Raw genomic sequence first — 19,124 nt, 5'->3', positions numbered from 1 at the left:
AGAAAAAATAATTACATGTTAATTAATGTTATTTACATTGCAGGAGTGTGTATACTAAATTATTCCCCTACGCTATCCAACACTTTCCCTACTGTTACACTTGGTGGAGTGGGAATATTACATTATTCCCACTCGCTATCCAACACTTTCCCTACTGTTGCACTCATTGGAGTGGGAATAGTAATTTTGACCCACTCGCTATCCAACACTTTCCCTACTGGTGCACTCACTGGAGTGGGAATGGAAATGTTTACCCTCCCGCTATCCTACACTTTCCCTACTGTTGCACTCACTGGAGTGGGAATAGTAATTTTTACCCATCCGCTATCCAACACTTTCCCTACTGTTGCATTAGCTGGAGTGGGAATAGTAATTTTTACCCTCCCGCTATCCAACACTTTCCCTACTGTTGCACTCACTGGAGTGGGAATACTAATTTTTACCCACCCACAATCCAACACTTTCCCTACTGTTGCAATCACTGGAGTGGGAATAGTACTTTTTACCCTTGCGCTATCCAACACTTTCCCTACTGTTGCACTCACTGGAGTGGGAATAGTAATTTTTACCCACCCGCTATCCAACACTTTCCCTACTGGTGTACTTACTGGGGTGGGAATAGTCATTTTTACCTGCCCGCTGTCCAACACTTTCACTATTGTTGCACTCACTGGAGTGGGAATAGTAATTGTTACCTTCCCGCTATCCAACACTTTCCCTACTGGTACACTTGATGGAGTCGAAATAGTATATTATTCCCACCCGCTATCCAACACTTTCCCTACTGTTGCACTCATTGAAGTGGGAATAGTAATTTGTATCCTACCGCTATCCAACACTTTCCCTACTTTTGCACTCACTGGAGTGGGAATAGTAATTTTTACCCACCCGCTATCCAATACTTTCTCTACTGTTCCACTCGCTGGAGTTTTAATAGTAATTTTTATCGACCCGCTATCCAACGCTTTCCCTACTGTACCTTCGGTGCTTATGGTCGCCATGACGCCTTTCAGCCCTTCCCTGGGGCCTTGCTCATATATATGTATATATGAATGTTCGGCTGGGCATGCTGAGAAAAAGGACGACAACATACCGCATATATATATATATATATATATATATATATATATATATATTTTACCTACTGGCGGTCGCCAGTAGGTATATATAGTTAGGATTTTTTCTCTATGGGATTTTTGAAAATTCTATGTCTAATAACTTTGGCGTTTGTGGACGGAATTGGCTGAAATTTTCTGGAAAATGGAACATTTTGTTTATGAGCAGCCACTGAAATGTTTGGGGGGGGTCATCAAGGGGGGGCCGAGAAAAAAGGGGGGTCCCAAAACACATTTTTCCCATGTTAATTTCCATAGGGCGGTTGGCCTCACTTTTAGCTCGAACGGCTGAATGGATTTGCACGAAACTTGGCAAAATTGTAGGGACTGGTAGCCCGATGTGCCTTTGCTAGGTCTCAATATATGTGCTCCAGTGGATTTTGAGAAATTAACGTTCAAAAAAATATATATATCTGTAAGCGCGCTCCGGGCAGCGCCCCGGTTCGCGTACCTGACGCGTAACGGAACTTCGCGAAGCGAAGCTGATTGGCTCTCCGGTGTCTGTCAACATTCTAAACAGTCCGGAGCGGCCGCCATCTTGTCTCTTGGTATGATCGAGAGACAAGAGGAGGCCAAAACAAAGGGGGAAATGACCATAAGGGGGCATAGTAGATCCTCCCTGACCCCCTAGGTTTGATGTGGAGGCTTTAAAAGGGCCCCGCGGGGAAAAAAAAAAAAAAAAGCGCCCGGTACGCGCACCGGGAAGCGGTCCGGGGAGCGTACTATAAGGAAAAAAGAATGATAGACTATGATATTTTGAAATATTGTATGTTTATTGATTGTTCTTTTTTTTTTATTTTTTTTTATTTAAGTAGCAGTATTAATGATTATTAAATATAAATGTATTTTTGGAATTGTGCACAGTATACTATAAGTATGAATTTACATTATAATCAATTTGGTACTAGTTTATGAATTACATATAAAAATGATTAAAGACTCAAACAATTTTTTAATATTAAATATAATTTTATTTTTCGGATTGTTTTTCAAAATTTAATAGAACGTCTAACATTTGACTGTCCGATATGTCCTCTTGTTGAGTGAACATAACTTCCCACATTTGACCGTCATCATAATGAAGTAAACAATCCACAGATTCTACACATTGTAGAAGTTCATGGTCTCGTGATTCATTCATGAATTCCAAGTCAATGGGTTCAATTATTTCCTCATTGTTCATGTCTAGGACAATTTCAAAGGAAACGTTCTGTTCTCCTTGCATTTTTGTGGTGAAATTTGAATAAAAAATAAATATATCAGTAGAGATAGGGCACTGTTGAGTTTAAGTTCAGACAGGTACTTTTGAGGCATGAAGTGGTACTATTAAAAAGTGCCTGTGAAAAAGCCTATGTAAATTCATAATTATACTACAGAAACCTAAATCAATCCATAATTATAATAAACAAGCCTTTCTCAATGTCTAACTGTTACAGAGGGATAGTATATAACTATCTGAAAATGTTTTCAAATTTATAAAATAACATCTTACCTTTTAAAAACAAGTTTAAGTTGTGAGTGAAAATGATCTTGCAATGTAGTTCAGGAAGTAGTAGTCAAAATGGCTGTGTTTTTCTCTCTTTTTTTATATATATTCAGGTACATAACCAATCAAATGTCAGGTAAAAAAAGTAGAAAATGAAAGTAACATTTTAATTGGTTGTCAATTCCAACACTTCAGATGTGTTTTGTGAAGTAATTTACCTCAGGGTATTTAGAGAGGTCTACAGGCTAAATGGCTAAATGGAATTCCAACCAAATTTGTGAAAATGGTAGGGATTGGTATGTAGTATGAGTTAATCTATATTTGGTGACATTGTCTCCAGGGTTTCTTCTGTAAATTACTTTCCCACCTTTTTTAATGGAGCGCTTCCCGGTGCGCGCCCCGGTACGCGAACCGGCAGCGTTACGGGAGTCCACCATTTTGTGTTTCGGTAGAATTGAGATACAAGATGGAGGGCAAATAATGTTCAGAATGGTTAGAAGGGGGCACGGTAGACGTATCTTGACCCCCTAGGTTTTCTGAGGGTGGCTGAGGAGGCCCATATGTGCGAAAAAAAAACATTTTTAAAAAAAAATTCGCACGGTTAGCGTCCGGTGCGCGTACCGGGTAGCGCTCCGGGGAGCGTACTTTGGTGAAAATTAGTGAAAAAAGTTAGAGTAAAATATTAATTGTGAGTGATCAGATGTAGGGTAGCTCTGAAAAGAGCTTTTGGGTCCCGTGGCTGATGTAGGTACCTACAAGTAGGTACCAATGCACAGTCTTAAATTGAGGATGAAAATTCTGTTCCCCTCATCTGAGAAGTGAACTCCATCTCCTCTGTAGATATCTTGCATGTAGTAACGCAAGTTATTGTTGTAGATGGAGCCCATTCCATGGTCTCTCATGTAAGCTGAAACAGACTTATTTACATGCTTCCTCGATTTCTCAATTTGTGGACAAAATTGGTTCGACCACCTCCATTTCTGTCTTTGGCATATATTTGAATATACCAAGGCAGTTTGAGGAAAAAGTGCCATCAATTGCTCAAAGGTGTCCTTTAAAAGCATTTCCAGACCTACCCCAGTCAAAGTGCCCAAGTCATTACCTCCACAGTGCACAATTAACAGGTCAGGTTTTGGCAAATGCAAAAAGGTTTTCACCAATGGTATCAATTGGTGACATTTTAATCCTCTGTGAGCAATCCACTTGATTTCCACATTTTGTAAATTGAGGTTAGGTAAATTTCTGTTATCAGCAAACCTTTGAGCCCAGTGGATATAACTATGTCCAACAATACAGACAGAAAACATGGTGAGAGGAGGTTCTGGTGCAGTCAGATGAAGTGTGGCAATGAAATGGGAGTTGAAAAAATAAGAGTTTAAAATGAAAAAAACTGTGGAGTTTCTGTGTTAATGAAGCAGTAGCAGTGATTGGTGGATTTTGATTGCTGAAAACAGAAAGTTAGGGTGCATGGATGAGTTCTTTGAAAGATGTAATTTGAATGGTCAAAAAAAAATCATTTTATGAAAGATTGCACTGGATATGCAGGTGTACTGAGAGTTCAGAGTTCAATTGAAACATTGTTGTGTGAACTTGCAAACATGAGAGGTCTTTCAGGAGGTGGTTGCTATGCAAAAAAGGCAGAAAGGGCAGAGGGGGGAAGGGTGTTGATTTGAAAAAAGTGAGGGAAGAGTTTTGATTGGGTGACATGAGAGATATGTGTGATGAATTACAGCTTTTCTGTGCTTTTCATAGCTGCAGACTCTGGAGTGCATACCTTTTGCTCTGCTAAAGACAATTTGGTGTGTTTCTGAGACTGTTTTGAAACTCATAAAGTATTTGCTAAGGTGAGAAAAGGTTCATTTAATTTAGATAGAGAATAGTATGGTTTAGGGAGAAAATTATGAAGAAAGTTGTGTATTTAAAATGTTGCTTTGTGTCAAGTGTTTTACAAATAGATTTTGTTTCTTTGTGTTACATAGCCATGTTAAAAGTGACGCAAAAAAAGTGCGAGGGTCTTACAAAAATGCTTTCATGTGTCTTAGGGTATTTTAACTCACTTCCCCATGAATGTATGAATATAATTGCTTTACAAAATGTGTTTAAAAACGTTTTTTGAAATCAATTAGGTTTCTTGATATGTACTGCTAGAGTTTCATAGGTTGCTTGGGGCATATTTTCAAGGCTTTTGAGTTCCTTTGATGTAATTTTTCCCATTTTAATTTAAGACCTTTCCCCGTGGTGCAAGTTCCTTGTAAATATGCCCCCATCTGTGCTTGGCAAATTTAGATTTTAATTCTTTGACTAACATAGCCATGTTAAAAGCGACCCAAAAATGTTGCAAGGGCCTTAAAAAAACCGCTTTCATGTGTCTTAGGCCATTTTAAGTCATTTCCCCTTGAATGTAGGTATATAATTGATTTAGATGATGTGTTTAAAAACGATTTTTGAAATCAATTAGGTTTCTTGATATGTAGTGCTAGAGTTTCATAGGTTGCTTGGGGTATATTTAAAAGGCATTTGAGTCCCTTTGATGTTATTTTTCCCATTTTAATTAAAGACATTTCCCCGTGGTGGAAGGTCCTTGTAAATACACCCCCATGTGTGCTTGGCAAATTTAGATTTTGATTATTTGACTTATATAGCCATGTTCCATACAGTTCTCACCTTCTGCGTAGTCTTTCATATGCTAGACTCCATCTGCACTATGAGATACCTAAGCAAAGGAAACACAGGTGATGTGATTGTGAAATGAGGAAAAGAATCTCCACATTTTTCAATTACATCACCTGTGTTTCCTAAGTTTACGAATGACATTGTGCAGATGAGGTTTAGGCCTGTCCACGGACACAGAAGAGGTCTGGCCTTTGTTCAAGAGTGAAGTGGACATTACTTACTTCATTGGTAGGCCTTCACATGTATTATCTCCTCTGTACTCTTCAACAAGCGTAAATTTCAACTGCAACCCTGAGTAGGCCTCACCTTAAACAAACCTCTGGATAGGCCACACCTTATCGTCATCCTGAATCAATCATTTCAAATGTTAGGGACAGATTTATGATAGGTGTATGCCTCTTTTGCGTCACTGTGCGTCACTTTTATGACGCAGCGGCGGTGCAAAAGATTTGCTATGTGGCGACATATTTACAACTTGATGCATCTAGGCAGATGTGTCATGCTGTAAAGTTCCGTGCCACATGAAACCTATGCAGCAGTGATGCAAAATATGCACCATGTTGTAAGACAGGCCTCACTTCATCTCCAACAAGATAAGAAGCTGAATCTTCTGTAAATGTCAAAATTGTTGTATACACTGCTGAACTTCTGTGTACTCTTTGATATGCTAGACTCCATCTGCACTATGAGATACCTAAGCAAAGGAAACACAGGTGATGTGATTGTGAAATGAGGAAAAGAAACTCCACATTTTTCAATTACATCACCTGTGTTTCCTAAGTTTACGAATGACATTGTGCAGATGAGGTTTAGGCCTGTCCACGGACACAGAAGAGGTCTGGCCTTTGTTCAAGAGTGAAGTGGACATGACTTACTTCATTGGTAGGCCTTCACGTGTATTATCTCCTCTGTACTCTTCAACAAGCGTAACTTTCATCTGCAACCCTGAGTAGGCCTCACCTTAAACAAACCTCTGGATAGGCCACACCTTATCGTCATCCTGAATCAATCATTTAAAATGTTAGGGACAGATTTATGATAGGTGTATGCCTCTTTTGCGTCACTGTGCGTCACTTTTGTGACGCAGCGGCGGTGCAAAAGATTTGCTATGTGGCGACATATTTACAACTTGATGCATCTAGGCAGATGTGTCATGCTGTAAAGTCCCGTGCCACATGAAACCAATGCAGCAGTGATGCAAAAGATGCACCATGTTGCAAGACAGGCCTCACTTCATCTTCAACAAGATAAGAAGCTGAATCTTCTGTAAATGTCAAAATTGTTGTATACACTGCTGAACTTCTGTGTACTCTTTGATATGCTAGACTCCATCTGCACTATGAGATACCTAAGCAAAGGAAACACAGGTGATGTGATTGTGAAATGAGGAAAAGAAACTCCACATTTTTCAATTACATCACCTGTGTTTCCTAAGTTTACGAATGACATTGTGCAGATGAGCTTTGGGCCTGTCCACGGACACAGAAGAGGTCTGGCCTTTGTTCAAGAGTGAAGTGGATATGACTTACTTCATTGGTAGGCCTTCACATGTATTATCTCCTCTGTACTCTTCAACAAGCGTAAATTTCATCTGCAACCCTGAGTAGGGCTCACCTTAAACAAACCTCTGGATAGGCCACACCTTATCGTCATCCTGAATCAATCATTTAAAATGTTAGGGACAGATTTATGATAGGTGTATGCCTCTTTTGCGTCACTGTGCGTCACTTTTGTGACGCAGCGGCGGTGCAAAAGATTTGCTATGTGGTGACATATTTACAACTTGATACATGTTGGAAATGGGATCCCCGGCTGGCCAGGGCTTTCGCCAAAGTCAGTCAGAGACCACCACTCCCAAGTCAGGGCAAGGGAGTTACACGCCAAGATAACCCCTACTCACCCTCTAGGTAACGTGGCGCGAGCAGCAAGGCTAAACTTGGAGGCGATGTAGGCTAAGTATTTGCGCACGCACCCCAGCAACAACACCCAAAGGCCCACCACAAAGGAAACTCCACACAAGGTTATATAAAAATAGCCTTTGTATTACACCAAAACACATTAGATAAAACACACTTTACAATGTGCCAGAGGCACGGGCAGAATTTACAAGGGATTATTTACACGACAGGGCCACCTGGACCACTGTCAGGAATCAGCACTTTTATAAGTAACAATACAATACTTGTAGGCCTAGAACTTAGAACATAGCCTATCAGACAGTACCTTCCGTCCTGGTTGCACGGGATAATGCGAGTGACCTCCTCAGTAAGCTTGAGCGGGCGACCCAGCGAAGCGGCGCGGCTCAGGGGAGAGCGGCGCTGCTCGAGGCTTGGACGGGCTGCCGGCACGGTGCAAGCGTTTCTCTGGGGTGACCAATGTGTGCGGCTCAGAAGAGGAGGGGAAGGCAGGATGCGGGCGACCCAGCGAAGCGGCGCGGCTCAGGGGAGAGCGGCGCTGCTCGAGGCTTGGACGGGCTGCCGGCACGAGCTGCCGAGGGGAACGAGCGAGGCACACTTCAGCGAGGCCCCAGGGGCCCAGGGAGATCAGACAAGTCCCATCAATTTGGCAGGGAAGGCACCATAGAGTCCACTGGTCCTGGGACTCTGGTCAGGGGGCAAGCTTAGTATCAAGCCCTTGGGATCACTTATAACAGAAGATCACTGTAACACAAAATAGGACATAACGCACACAACCAGTACCCACTGGTAACTGGTAAGTCCCCCCTACGCAATCCTAACCACCTTAGGAACAGGTCACGCAGGGAACCAGGACCTTACTAGCACCACCTGCACTAGCAAGAGCAACCACCTCAGTATCACAATACAAGTAGGGGCATAGACCTGGGGACAAAACACATGATGCAATGCATAACATTCATTCAGAGGTGTAAGAGAAACAAGGCACATGATGTATTAGCAACACATTCAGCGGTGCAGCAAAGAGCACTTTGCAGAAATCACAGGAACATGAACTTACATCAAAGTCCAGGGTCCAGGTTGCGCCACTTGCGCCAGAACCTAAACGTAGCAGCTGCCCACTACTTGCTGGGCAGCTGAGGGGCAGGACAGGGGGCCTAAACGCTGCAGCTGGCACTAAGTGCTGCGCAGCTGGGGAAAGGCCAGGGATGAAGGAGTGCGCCTCACTCCTAAAGTCCAGAACATGTCCCTAGAAGCAAAATACCTAAACGGTGCAGCTGCCCACTAATTGCTGGGCAGCTGGAAACAAATCTGCGCCAGGGGCCCTCACTGGCCCCTCAGGAAGCAAAACTGTGCAAACGGGGAGCCTTCTAGGCTCTAGAACATACATAGGCGCAGTTTGGAGCCCACTAGGCTTTCAAATTAAGCAATGCCCCTGAGCCTCTCTGGCTCTTCAAACAACTGTGGCGCCTCCTTGAGCCTCTCGGGGCTCTGACAACAAATGGCCCCGCTGTTGGAGCCTCTCGTGGGCTCAGAAACCAAAGCTGCCCCCAAGAACCTCTTCAGGGCTCTCCACACAAATGGGACACCTTGAGCCCCTCGGGGCTCTGTGCCAACTACGGCGCCCTGAGGAACCTCTCAGGCTCCAAGAAATGATGCCCCCGTCACTGGCAGAGTCCCCCTCGGGGACTCGGACTCACAATGGCCCCCCCGCGTCCCCCTCGCCCGTTAACACTCACCGGGCTGCTGGGGCTCCTCTCGCCGGGGCACCTCCTCCGAAGGCAGGGCTCTCTCTACCAAACCCCCCTCCTCCCGGGCAGCTCCACTCACCGGACTGCCTTCAGGAGGCGGCAGGGACGCTGGCTGTCTTGTTCCTCATTTTCCTCGGGTACTCGAGGAGGCGGGACTCCCGGCCGGGCCGCGCTGCCATTGGGCGGCCGGCCAACCACTTCCGGGTGATCTCCGGTCTCCCTCTCCACACGGGAGACCGGACAAAGGCGGGACAATGGCCTTAACTCTGCACTGGCGGCCCCTGGGGCTCTCCACAGCTCACAGGAGCCCCGGGCCGCGGGAAGACTTTCCTCCTCTTCTCTTTGGTGCTCGAGGAGGCGGGGTGGGCTCCCGACCTCCTCTCTCTTGTCCCCATTTCCGGCCGCATTCTTCCTAATACTTCCGTCCCGCTGGCCCCGCCCACAGTCAGGCGGGCCGCGGTTCGCGGCGGCAGGGCGGCAAGAGGGGTAGGCTCCCTCCATGGAAAACAAACAAACGCAGAAGCGGGGTGGACACCCGCTATTAGCACTATTCACTTGGGCACAATGCAGGGTAGGCACCTGCGGACATCGGGGCATAAGCAGGGTGGCACCTGCAAGGCAATAGCCCCATCAGCAGCACAGAAACGCCATCGCGGCGGCGGTGTTCAGGGCACGAGCTTCCCCAGTCTCCTCACGGCCACGAGCTCGGAAGAGCAGCCAATTACCCCCACGCCTCTTGCAGACACCAGTGGGGGGGATTAGAAGACAAGCAGAACAGCGCTCCCCTGCAGCAAAAAGGAGCTAGATGCTTTTTAAAGGGAGGCAGCCCTCCCAGGGCAAAGTACATGAAGTCCAAGGTTTCTAGGGCAAAGAAAGGGAGCAGGTAACTTCCAGTAAAGCAAGTCCTCCAGGGCATCAGCAGTCCAGGGGCTGGGCAGGGCCCAGGGAGGCAAGCCTTCCCCTGGGCCCCAGCAGCAGCACGCCCCTGGCAGATTCAAGTGTCAGAACAAGAACATTTTCATGGGGTCACAGCCCCTCTTTTATACACCTTTTCCCTTTGTCTTTAGGTGCAGGGTGGGGGCAGAACCAGTCGCAGCTGGTTCTGGAGCATTCTTGATGGCCCAACCACCCATTCTATTCACTGGCAGGGCTTGGGTCATCAGTCACACCACAGGGGGGCGGAGCCAGCATTGTGTGGGGAAAACCCAGCCCATCCAGGACACAGGTACACTCCTCCCACACATCACTCATGCTAATCTCCCACTCACCACCGGGGCAGACCCACACAGACTTCCTGGAGCCTGGCATCCCAGCCAGCTCCAGCCAATCACGCTCCAGCACCCTCACAGCACACATATCTCAATGTCCAGAAGTAGCACTTCTCTTCTAGACACATACATGCCACACATACCGTTGCGCAGCATTCACTCCCACGAGTTCACACATATCAAACTCGAGCCTGCACTCCCCACGCATCAGGAACTACCAGGGACACATACATTCCCCATGCATTCCTATGGGAGGGCAGGCCTATCTCACACACGCACTCAAGGAGCGCACGCACTTTACACTGCGCCACAGTGTCAAAGTGCGCAAAGACCAGAAATCACTATAATTGAAGGCAAAAAGTTCAGGGGTGAACCTGCCACAAGGCCCAAGTCCAACACAACCCCCTTCCAGCCAAAACGCAGGGTAGGCCAATCACCACTGTGATGGACTTCCCTGCTTGGGGCGATAGAACACGGACGCGGGCCCGTACTGCAGGGACACCCTCCGGTTCTACGCCAAGTTAATCCATAAGACAAGCACATACTTAAAAAAGACAGGCCCAACTAGGCTACCCTACTGGTACTCCTTAGTTGTCCACGGCTAGGACCAGGCCCTAGGCCACCTAGATACCACTGGTCCTTGTCAATCCACAGAGTGGGGGGTAGTAACCCCTGGCTTGCACTAGCCATTCTCCACTCCCTCTCAGTGTAGTTCCAAACTACCACTGATCCTTCAACCTAGGGTCCGCACCCTCAGGCTGACCAGAGGTCACGGGCAAGAATGCCCCACCCTACCTCTACTTCTGAAGCACCCTCCAGAACACAACTCTCCCACCAGTTTAGGACCTGACTTCCTCAGCAGCAGTGACCACAGTCAGACCAGCACAAGAACGGTGTAGTAAGGCGTTGCACTTTGCGGGTTGCCAGATGCGGCGCAGGCGGCGGCTCGCGGACCGCGTCGAGACGGGGACGGCGAGCGGCATAGACTGCGCGGCCGAAGGCAGACGCGGCTCAGTGCGGTGCCTACAGGACACCAGGCTGGTCATGACAGAGTCACAGCTCCCTTAACTGGTCTACCACCTGGGATTCAAATTCACCGGATGCACAGGGGTCAGACTTCCTCTGACCCCCTTCCAGAGTTCTGCACCCTCCCACTGTAGAACAGGGTCCCTCCACTTAAGGTAGGCCCCACCTGCTCTCAGGGTAGTACCACAACACTCAGCCAAGAACCCTAAAGATCCCTGCTAGGCCTGTACCACCCCTTCTGGGAAACACAGGGTCTCTTCACTTAAGATGAGCCCCACCTGTGTTCACAGGGGTACCCCTAGAAGACAAACCGGCCAGGACACTGGCTACAGTCGCCCTGCCGTCCAGGACAGGCAACACCTGAACCTGGCTCCCTAACCTAGGGACGCTACCCTTTGGTTAGATGCCTGGCGCACCAGGACTTCTACAAGTTGAAAACAAAAATCTAAGACTTTCTCTCCTCCTTCAGCAGCAAGGCAACCACTGCAGGTCAATACCCCATACAGCTTACCCGGTTCCTTCTCTTCAGGCAGGAGTTCCCTCTTGTAACTTCAGGACACTACATACAGTTGCCCTTACGTCCAGATCCGGAAACACCGGCTACTGGCTCCCCAACCGAGGGACGTACCCTTTGGTCAGATGCCTGGCGCACCAGGACTTCCTTGAGGGTGACACCTAACTAATGTGTCGTGTACAAGTCTGCCTGACACTCCGGACAGAAGTGGCACCACCATGGTCACTCACTGGCGACACAACCCTTCTGGCTGGCCCCTGACCCACTGGCTCTTCCACTGGGGAACCTATCCCCCTCGCACCCCTCCATCTGGACTTCTGCACCCTCCCAACTGGAGCGGTACCGCCAGACACCAGAACTACTGGAACCCTGGTTACAGAGGTTCCACGTTCTCCAGACACTCTGGAAGATCCTCCTCAAATGACCTATTGGTACAGCCTAGGCCCCCGACCTGATGTTCCCTTCAGAAACATTCTAGGCCCTGACACTGGGTTTCGGGCACCTGGAGACATGCAGTCCCACCCACTCCTTCTCCTCTTGAGACAGGACGTGAGCCCCTACACCGAGACCTAGCTGGGCTACACTGAACCTCTTCCACCAGGCAGGGCTGGAAGACACCTCAGACACTCCTTTTGGAATCACTCCATCCCCTATGCCTCTCTCCTCCCAGAACATTACCAACTCCAAAATTCTGTCTCTCAACAGACCACAGAAATCAAAAAGCAGGCTCCACTATCTGCAGACGTTCTTGGGAAAAGTTCAACACACAGGACTTAAATATCTGAGCAAAACTAGCATTCAGCAAGCTCCCCATCCAGAAAACTCACAAACACATCCAGTGCCACACACCATTCATCCACACACACCCCTCCCCAGACTGGTAAGGCAGTTTCTACCACCCCTGACTTCTCAACCTGACCACACTTGACACAGGTACCATTACTCCAGGGCAGGGACGGGGGACACATGCACTGGACACACTTATGCTGCCACCACTGGATCCCACCCTTCTGGTGAAATCCAGAAAACACACTGCACTTAGGGGGATGATCTACCCTCCCGAGCTAGGGACACCTAACTCAAAGTGCACAAGAAACACCTTTCCACAGAAATGACATTTTCAGCAAACTCCATACAATAATCCCCAAAATGTTTTTATCTAAAATGCAGAGCTTTGTGGTGCAGCCAGCTGCTACTAAGGTACAATGCAAACACAAATCCTTATCCCACCGCTTGCCGCCAATGTTGGAAATGGGATCCCCGGCTGGCCAGGGCTTTCGCCAAAGTCAGTCAGAGACCACCACTCCCAAGTCAGGGCAAGGGAGTTACACGCCAAGATAACCCCTACTCACCCTCTAGGTAACGTGGCGCGAGCAGCAAGGCTAAACTTGGAGGCGATGTAGGCTAAGTATTTGCGCACGCACCCCAGCAACAACACCCAAAGGCCCACCACAAAGGAAACTCCACACAAGGTTATATAAAAATAGCCTTTGTATTACACCAAAACACATTAGATAAAACACACTTTACAATGTGCCAGAGGCACGGGCAGAATTTACAAGGGATTATTTACACGACAGGGCCACCTGGACCACTGTCAGGAATCAGCACTTTTATAAGTAACAATACAATACTTGTAGGCCTAGAACTTAGAACATAGCCTATCAGACAGTACCTTCCGTCCTGGTTGCACGGGATAATGCGAGTGACCTCCTTAGTAAGCTTGAGCGGGCGACCCAGCGAAGCGGCGCGGCTCAGGGGAGAGCGGCGCTGCTCGAGGCTTGGACGGGCTGCCGGCACGGTACAAGCGTTTCTCTGGGGCGACCAATGTGTGCGGCTCAGAAGAGGAGGGGAAGGCAGGATGCGGGCGACCCAGCGAAGCGGCGCGGCTCAGGGGAGAGCGGCGCTGCTCGAGGCTTGGACGGGCTGCCGGCACGAGCTGCCGAGGGGAACGAGCGAGGCACACTTCAGCGAGGCCCCAGGGGCCCAGGGAGATCAGACAAGTCCCATCAATTTGGCAGGGAAGGCACCATAGAGTCCACTGGTCCTGGGACTCTGGTCAGGGGGCAAGCTTAGTATCAAGCCCTTGGGATCACTTATAACAGAAGATCACTGTAACACAAAATAGGACATAAAGCACACAACCAGTACCCACTGGTAACTGGTAAGTCCCCCCTACGCAATCCTAACCACCTTAGGAACAGGTCACGCAGGGAACCAGGACCTTACTAGCACCACCTGCACTAGCAAGAGCAACCACCTCAGTATCACAATACAAGTAGGGGCATAGACCTGGGGACAAAACACATGATGCAATGCATAACATTCATTCAGAGGTGTAAGAGAAACAAGGCACATGATGTATTAGCAACACATTCAGCGGTGCAGCAAAGAGCACTTTGCAGAAATCACAGGAACATGAACTTACATCAAAGTCCAGGGTCCAGGTTGCGCCACTTGCGCCAGAACCTAAACGTAGCAGCTGCCCACTACTTGCTGGGCAGCTGAGGGGCAGGACAGGGGGCCTAAACGCTGCAGCTGGCACTAAGTGCTGCGCAGCTGGGGAAAGGCCAGGGATGAAGGAGTGCGCCTCACTCCTAAAGTCCAGAACATGTCCCTAGAAGCAAAATACCTAAACGGTGCAGCTGCCCACTAATTGCTGGGCAGCTGGAAACAAATCTGCGCCAGGGGCCCTCACTGGCCCCTCAGGAAGCAAAACTGTGCAAACGGGGAGCCTTCTAGGCTCTAGAACATACATAGGCGCAGTTTGGAGCCCACTAGGCTTTCAAATTAAGCAATGCCCCTGAGCCTCTCTGGCTCTTCAAACAACTGTGGCGCCTCCTTGAGCCTCTCGGGGCTCTGACAACAAATGGCCCCGCTGTTTGAGCCTCTCGTGGGCTCAGAAACCAAAGCTGCCCCCAAGAACCTCTTCAGGGCTCTCCACACAAATGGGACACCTTGAGCCCCTCGGGGCTCTGTGCCAACTACGGCGCCCTGAGGAACCTCTCAGGCTCCAAGAAATGATGATCCCGTCACTGGCAGAGTCCCCCTCGGGGACTCGGACTCACAATGGCCCCCCCGCGTCCCCCTCGCCCGTTAACACTCACCGGGCTGCTGGGGCGGGGGCTCCTCTCGCCGGGGCACCTCCTCCGAAGGCAGGGCTCTCTCTACCAAACCCCCCTCCTCCCGGGCAGCTCCACTCACCGGACTGCCTTCAGGAGGCGGCAGGGACGCTGGCTGTCTTGTTCCTCATTTTCCTCGGGTACTCGAGGAGGCGGGACTCCCGGCCGGGCCGCGCTGCCATTGGGCGGCCGGCCAACCACTTCCGGGTGATCTCCGGTCTCCCTCTCCACACGGGAGACCGGACAAAGGCGGGACAATGGCCTTAACTCTGCACTGGCGGCCCCGGGGCTCTCCACAGCTCACAGGAGCCCCGGGCCGCGGGAAGACTTTCCTCCTCTTCTCTTTGGTGCTCGAGGAGGCGGGGTGGGCTCCCGACCTCCTCTCTCTTGTCCCCATTTCCGGCCGCATTCTTCCTAATACTTCCGTCCCGCTGGCCCCGCCCACAGTCAGGCGGGCCGCGGTTCGCGGCGGCAGGGCGGCAAGAGGGGTAGGCTCCCTCCATGGAAAACAAACAAACGCAGAAGCGGGGTGGACACCCGCTATTAGCACTATTCACTTGGGCACAATGCAGGGTAGGCACCTGCGGACATCGGGGCATAAGCAGGGTGGCACCTGCAAGGCAATAGCCCCATCAGCAGCACAGAAACGCCATCGCGGCGGCGGTGTTCAGGGCACGAGCTTCCCCAGTCTCCTCACGGCCACGAGCTCGGAAGAGCAGCCAATTACCCCCACGCCTCTTGCAGACACCAGTGGGGGGGATTAGAAGACAAGCAGAACAGTGCTCCCCTGCAGCAAAAAGGAGCTAGATGCTTTTTAAAGGGAGGCAGCCCTCCCAGGGCAAAGTACATGAAGTCCAAGGTTTCTAGGGCAAAGAAAGGGAGCAGGTAACTTCCAGTAAAGCAAGTCCTCCAGGGCATCAGCAGTCCAGGGGCTGGGCAGGGCCCAGGGAGGCAAGCCTTCCCCTGGGCCCCAGCAGCAGCACGCCCCTGGCAGATTCAAGTGTCAGAACAAGAACATTTTCATGGGGTCACAGCCCCTCTTTTATACACCTTTTCCCTTTGTCTTTAGGTGCAGGGTGGGGGCAGAACCAGTCGCAGCTGGTTCTGGAGCACTCTTGATGGCCCAACCACCCATTCTATTCACTGGCAGGGCTTGGGTCATCAGTCACACAACAGGGGGGCGGAGCCAGCATTGTGTGGGGAAAACCCAGCCCATCCAGGACACAGGTACACTCCTCCCACACATCACTCATGCTAATCTCCCACTCACCACCGGGGCAGACCCACACAGACTTCCTGGAGCCTGGCATCCCAGCCAGCTCCAGCCAATCACGCTCCAGCACCCTCACAGCACACATATCTCAATGTCCAGAAGTAGCACTTCCCTTCTAGACACATACATGCCACACATACCGTTGCGCAGCATTCACTCCCACGAGTTCACACATACCAAACTCGAGCCTGCACTCCCCACGCATCAGGAATTACCAGGGACACATACATTCCCCATGCATTCCTATGGGAGGGCAGGCCTATCTCACACACGCACTCAAGGAGCGCACGCACTTTACACTGCGCCACAGTGTCAAAGTGCGCAAAGACCAGAAATCACTATAATTGAAGGCAAAAAGTTCAGGGGTGAACCTGCCACAAGGCCCAAGTCCAACAATACATCTAGGCAGATGTGTCATGCTTTAAAGTCCCGTGCCACATGAAACCGATGCAGCAGTGATGCAAAAGATGCACCATGTTGCAAGACAGGCCTCACTTCATCTCCAACAAGATAAGAAGCTGAATCTTCTGTAAATGTCAAAATTGTTGTATACACTGCTGAACTTCTGTGTACTCTTTCATATGCTAGACTCCATCTGCACTATGAGATACCTAACCAAAGGAAACACAGGTGATGTGATTGTGAAATGAGGAAAAGAAACTCCACATTTTTCAATTACATCACCTGTGTTTTCTAACTTTACGAATGACATTGTGCAGATGAGCTTTAGGCCTGTCCACGGACACAGAAGAGGTCTGGCCTTTGTTCAAGAGTGAAGTGGACATGACTTACTTCATTGGTAGGCCTTCACATGTATTATCTCCTCTGTACTCTTCAACAAACGTAAATTTCATCTGCAACCCTGAGTAGGGCTCACCTTAAACAAACCTCTGGATAGGCCACACCTTATCGTCATCCTGAATCAATCATTTAAAATGTTAGGGACAGATTTATGATAGGTGTATGCCTCTTTTGCGTCACTGTGCGTCACTTTTGTGACGCAGCGGCGGTGCAAAAGATTTGCTATGTGGTGACATATTTACAACTTGATGCATCTAGGCAGATGTGTCATGCTGTAAAGTCCCGTGCCACATGAAACCGATGCAGCAGTGATGCAAAAGATGCACCATGTTGCAAGACCGGCCTCACTTCATCTCCAACAAGATAAGAAGCTGAATCTTCTGTAAATGTCAAAATTGTTGTATACACTGCTGAACTTCTGTGTACTCTTTTATATGCTACACTCCATCTGCACTATGAGATACCTAACCAAAGGAAACACAGGTGATGTGATTGTGAAATGAGGAAAAGAAACTCCACATTTTTCAATTACATCACCTGTGTTTTCTAACTTCACGAATGACATTGTGCAGATGAGCTTTAGGCCTGTCCACGGACACAGAAGAGGTCTGGCCTTTGTTCAAGAGTGAAGTGGACATGACTCACTTCATTGGTAGGCCTGGACATGTATTATCTCCTCTGTATTCTTCAACAAACCTAAATTTCATCTGCAACCCTGAGTAGGCCTCACCTCAAACAAACCTCTGGATAGGCCACACCTTATCGTCATCCTGAATCAATCATTTAAAATGTTAGGGACAGATTTATGATAGGTGTGTGCCTCTTTTCCGCTGCTGTGCGTCACTTTTGTGATGCAACGGCGGTGCAAAAGATTTGCTATGTTGTGACATATTTACAACTTGATGCATCTAGGCAGATGTGTCATGCTGTAAAGTCCTGTGCCACATGAAACCTGCGTCAGATTTCATATAGGTGTTTTGTTGCAGGGTATGCATTTATTTGCATGAAAGCCCTTTAAAACTAACACAGTGAAATTTAGAAGATTTCACTGAGTCAGCTTTATAGCATTGCTGAATCAAATCCTTACGCCTGTTTGAAACAGGCATAAGGAGTGATGCACCATGCAATGTGAGGCTTCCTCCTGTGCATTACAGTAGACATGTCGCGCTTACGACGTGATTCCTGCAATGTGCTGCTTTTGCAGCACAGATGCGTGACGCATCTGTGCTGTTTTTGCTCAATGGTGCTCCACATTGTAAATGCGGCACACCATGGGTGGCAGAGCAGCGGTGCACATTAACTGGTGCATCCGTGGGGATGCGCCAGTTAACATAAATCTGCCCCTTTACATTTAAGTATGAGCAGGGGACACAGAGTCGGTGAGGCTTATCCAAGGTTAAGAAGAGATGAGTCCTGTTCACTGAAAACTTGGACATAGGCCTCACCTCCTCAGCATCGCTGGACATGGCTAAATAATAGCTGCAAAATGTTACTCTTGTTAAACAATTTTACTATTATAATCTCTGAGATTTGTCTCTTACTCTGCAACATCTCATTGTTGTTCTCTTTCTTTAAAGATAACAACAACATCAACCATGAGTGATAATGAGCAATCAGTTGATTTCGACCTTATCATTGAACTTGTAATTGAAACGTCAGTGGAAGTAGATCCCTTGGATGATTTAAATCCTGAGGATGATGAAGAACATGATGAGGATGCCGATTTGTCAGAATTGTATGACATAGGGTGGGAAGCTGACCTGCTTGAGCCTATGGAACTATAAACATTTATTTTTAAAATGTACTTGAAATGAAAAGTAAAAATGTAAACCGTTTCATTTAAAATTAAACACAACTTCAAAAACAGGTTATGTGTAGTGTCTTTAATGAAATAGTAAAATATGCCCATAAAATTAGATCAGATTCACATATAAAACAGCACAGGTAAAATATAGAAGCATTCCATTTCTTTGCTACTATTTGTGATTTCTAGATTTGCCAATGCACTAAAAATTATTCTATGTAAAAATAACAAGTAGTGTGTTAAATTTTTGATGACTGTTATTGATTTACTGTTTGCTAATAGTGGTTAATAACATTTTTTATTATATTTTACCACAGATTCAACTGCAGATCATTTCAAAATTAAAGAATGCCTTCGAAGGACAGAAGGCGAAAG

Source organism: Lissotriton helveticus, chromosome 11, assembly GCF_964261635.1.
Source record: "Lissotriton helveticus chromosome 11, aLisHel1.1, whole genome shotgun sequence".
NCBI lineage: Eukaryota > Metazoa > Chordata > Amphibia > Caudata > Salamandridae > Lissotriton > Lissotriton helveticus.
Note: the sequence above shows the minus strand (reverse complement) of the source record.